Genomic DNA, 5,014 nt, shown 5'->3' with positions numbered 1-5,014 from the left:
TAGCAATCCCCAAAGGTGCTCTTCTTTGGATGCTCCCTCATCACTAGATAGCTTCTCCCTCCCTCCCTTGTCTAGGTCAATGTCTCTATGCTGCTCTTTTGATAACTAATAGCAAGCCTGGCTTTGATCTTAACTGATTGTCAGATAACATAAACTGCACGTTGAAAGTACATTACACTCTACCCATAGACAAAAGGGTTAAGGTTCCACCCCATATATGGGAAAGGGGACCACAACGTAATGCCTGTCTTGTCCACAAATCAAGGAAAATGGACGCAACCTCTATCATTACCTTACTCCCTCCCACTTAGTTCATAGAAAATGAGCACTCGGCCCTACTGGACTGTGGGAAGACAATGGCATTCAATTAATAAGACTTCGATGTAAGGTAAAAGTGAGTGAGTGGGGATGAAATTTGCCTCCCAACATACCACTAGTGCCTAGGTTCCCATTGGAATCATCTGGGAGTCTGGTGAACATAAAAAGCCCTGGGCTACCCCTGATAGAACTTCTGATTCAGTGTAGACCCCAAAGACCTATACTTTCACCATATCATATTCCAATGGTCAGCCAAGTTTGGGAACCTAGGCTGCAAACAAGCTAACAGATTATACACCTTATCTTCATAGTCCACGACTATGTTATATAGAAAGTAAGTGTATATAATAATAGGTGGTACATTTTCTTACAGAGGCGAGGAGAAAATATTGGACAATGTTGGAAGATTTGAAAATATAGTAATACCAAAGCTCAGCCATTGGGCACAGTAAAAATCTCCCTGGTGGTGTAGTGGTTACGTGTTGGGCTGCGAACCCCATGGTCAGCAGTTTAAAACCACCACCTGCTCCTCAGGAGAAAGCCTGGGCTTTCTACTCACGTAACCAATGACAGCCTTGGCAACACACAGGGGGTTGCTCTGAGTCAGCACAGACTCAATAGCAAGGCATTTGGTTTGTTTGTTCTTATTGTGCCCATGAAAAGAAACACATTTCATTAGTTGAACCTACTTTTGCTACAAACACTAATGGAGATCTCCAGCAAGTTGGCTATTTCAAGTACCATCTTGCATCCGGGCGATCATATTCGGTGTGCTCTATAGTAGGCAGCTACAGCTTTCATTATATATAAAAGCACTATTAGACTTACTTAAATTTTACAGCAATATTGTGAGTGAGTCATTTATGCCAAAATGTTACCGTTGATGAAACAGTATGTGAGAGAGGTAAAATTGCTTCCTTAAGATTACCAGCCCAATAGTTGTAAAGCCAGGATCTGATACTAGAATTTTGGAATCCGTCATATGTACCTATAATTTTTTTTCAGATTATGATACCCTGGGGCATGAAGAGAATCATCAGGACTTGAATGGGTGGGTCACAGATGTTCCAACTTCTTCCCCACAGTCCATGCCACCTGGCACCACCTGGCCCTATGATCAAATGCCAAGTGGAAAGGCCACATCATTCCATAACAATCAGACTCTGGAATGAGTGCAATGAAGCAGGCAGCTGCCCTTTACCATGTTCTGTTTTCATTGCTATTGCTGCTGAGATAATCAGATGTTTGTTCCAAGTGATAATTTCTTGTTTGTTTACCCTGGCCATTTGATGCCCAAGCTAGGCCTTTGCTGGCAAGATGAGAATACAGCAGGGTAGCTGGTGACATCTGAGAGTGGGGAGGCGAAACTGGCATCAAGAGGTGTAGTCAGAGCCAGCAATCAGCAGCAGGTAAGGTTTAGATTTCTCTGATGTCGAAGAAAGGAAGGAAAGTCCTGAATCTCAGGCTTGTGGATACACCCTGGTAACCATTTCCCTTTCTCGGTCTTCTCCCCCTCGCCGGTAAATAAACATCACTGTGTTCACTATACTGAGAAACGTTGTGTTGACTAGAGAAACAAATCCAGAGACACTCATATATGTGTACGAGAGAGCTTTATATAAAAAAGTAATTGTATATTGAAGAAAAATCCCAGCCCAGTCCTGATCGGATCCATAAATCCAGTATTAGCCCATAATTCTGAGACTAGTCCATCAACCCCTTTTCAGACTCACACCGTCACATGCAATGATGCAGAATGCAGGAAGATCACAGGCCGGTAGGTGCAGTCTTGAGGATGCAGTGGCAGTGGAAGCATCTCCAGGGCTCTCACAGGTCTCAGCATGGCTTAATGTGTTTGTCAACAGGAAAGCGGAGGAAAGAGAGAGGGAGGCAGACCTCCAGAGAGCCATTTGTCTAGGTCATCCTCCAATCAAGGTGTGACCTGACTGGCAGGCTAAATTCCACCGCTTTACTTTAATTAGCAAGTTGACATGAGATGATGTAACTACCACAATGTATTCTGCTATTTGTAAGAGTATCTTCTGAAAGTCAAGCGCTAGCTTATCTGCTGGGGAAACAGTGAAGAAACTGGAAAGCATGGGGCTATTGATATAGAGCATATAGTCTTGTAACTATCACAGGAATTAAGAAAATGAGCGCTTTCATGACATTATGATGTTAAAGCATTCTATTAAAATTATCCTTGAAACTCTCTTTTCCCTTAGTTTCTTCATTTCTCCCCTAATTTATTGATCTCTTCATACTTCCAATTCCCACAGGTGTTTACAATGGCTTTCAAAGCCTAGCAATGATGGGCTCTGACCTAGGACCAAGTGTGAGATGGCAAAAGACAGGGCATTGATTGGGTCTGTTACAGATAGGACTGCTATAAGTGGGACCCAACTCTTGGGCACCTAACAACAATGACTATTAGATACTTACCTTTATCACTTCACCTCTTACCTGACTTCTCCTTTCTTTTGCCTTAGCCTCACCTTATCTCTTTTTACTCTCTTCTGCACTTACACCAGGCTGGCCACATAATCAATCTCTCCTATTTGGGGTTCAATGTAATGCTTCTTCACTTTGACACATGTTCTTACCATAGGAACCTACATAGCTCAGTCATTGATTTCCTCAAGCCTCTGATCTGCTGTTTTGTTTGTTTGTTTTTTAAAACTTCCCTTCCCTACTCTAACAACATTATTTAAATATGTTTCTTTTCCCTAGTCTCACACTATTATTGTATTAATTTCCCCCCAATTCAGATATCATCTACCATATTGCATTTAAAACAATAAATTTAAGATTGCCAAGCTAATGAACTTGAGTTTCTGCATGTTTTCATTTCTGTACCTATAACCATTGGCATAGTGCCTAGCATGCAGTCGACATGTGATAAATATTTATCAAATGCTGATATGAATGAATGACAGAGTTTAACAGAATTAAAATTTGCATGGCATCATTAGGAAGTTTAAGTGCATTTTTCGCTGTATAAAAATTAGGTAGCTTTTATAGTGCTTTAAGGACCCCCATCCTAATTACAATGGTTATTAATATTAGTGGAGTTAGCAGGTTGCTGTGGTGTCTGCTTTAAGCAAGGAAATTGATTCAATTTCATGCTGACTGCACCTCCCTTTCTTCCAAGTACGGTATCAATCATTCAGTGTGATAAAATGAGTGGCCTTAGATGGAGAATATACCTTTCTCTCCGATGTATATTATGCACAACCAAATGTGACTCTCAAAGACATTTGGCAATACAACTAAAATATGTCATGTCCTAACAGGGAAGATAAAAGCTAGGGGAAGCTTCTTAACAGCTGCATATATTGTAGATTTTCCTATGTACATTAAAAAAAAAGTGCTAGGTATTTGATCAGACCCAGAACAGGAACCCAACAGAGGTTAATCTTGTTTTGTGTCCATCTCATTCATTTAAGGACAGTTCCAAAATATAGTACACCTATTTAATAAGCTGCACAGTACCCGTGTGCACGGGGCACAGATCTCAATAGTACCATGCAAGGAAAGATAGTGGCTTGTTTTGGAGACGAACGACCAAGTCGGGAGTGAAACAGAAGTCCAAAATTTTCACAGAAGCAACCTTTTATACTTCTGGACAGCACTGCTTTCCTTTTCAAAATCAGAGGGATAACGGTTACCTTTATGTTCAGAATTTTGTCCTCTTACTGTGTCTTTGTAACCAGCTCGAGATAACAATCTGATCTGTCAATAAAGAAACCATGTGATTTAATGTAGGGATATCAATACTATAGGACAGATGAAGAGATTTCAGTTACCTTTTGAATTGTGGATTAAAACTGCTAGACAGCGCCCTGTGAGATCTTTAGTCTACAAGTGGGGGCATGCAAAAAGGGGAAAGGAATAAGAACAAAACATAAGAAATCAAAGGATCAGTTAAGTATTAAGAGTGGAAATAAACATTATTAGAAATTTAAAATACTTTAGTATTTTAAGAAATCTCAGTTCGAATCCAGTGATTTGGCTTTCTAGATGAAGATAGGCCATTCTGTTTCCTTATCTGTAGCATTTACATGGCAAAACCAGGCTTGATTCTCCCAAAGTTGGATGTGATGATCACATGTGACTGTACTTTGCAGATTATTGAGATCTTCACAATTGTTGTAAGTCCCCTATTGTGATGATGGGGGATATAACATCATTTCTGCATTAAATTTTGCTTAAAAGTGATGTGCCAAGAAGAGTACCCCAACATATGATTCTCCATAATTATCAGCCAACGTCATAGTTCTCATACAGAATACCACCACTGCGTGTATCCAGTGGTGATACTAGCCTGAAGGAGCGCTCAGGAGGGACCCAGCAAGAACCTGACCAAATAATGATATTTCTTGGAAATCATAGCTCTGCTAATTCACACACACACACACACAAATGGGATTAGTTTAACCTTCATTAATAATATTGAATACGATTTATTAAAATGTTAGTTCCATTTTTAAAACTATTTCAAAGCTAATATATTAAACTTAATTATGGATAATTAAGAAAACATAATTCTGTGGAGTAATGTTTCAGTGTATTTTTTAATCTAAAGAGGAGTCATAACATATTTAAATAATCATTGAACTTGACCTGATGGATTAACTGTAGCAATCACTCTTCTAGTAATTCAACTATAATATTTTATTACCTTCATCACTCCTGG

The sequence above is a fragment of the Echinops telfairi genome, unplaced genomic scaffold (genome assembly GCF_000313985.2).
Source record: "Echinops telfairi isolate 266 unplaced genomic scaffold, ASM31398v2 ScPeMD7_7410;HRSCAF=8448, whole genome shotgun sequence".
Classification (NCBI taxonomy): Eukaryota; Metazoa; Chordata; class Mammalia; order Afrosoricida; family Tenrecidae; genus Echinops; species Echinops telfairi.
Note: the sequence above shows the minus strand (reverse complement) of the source record.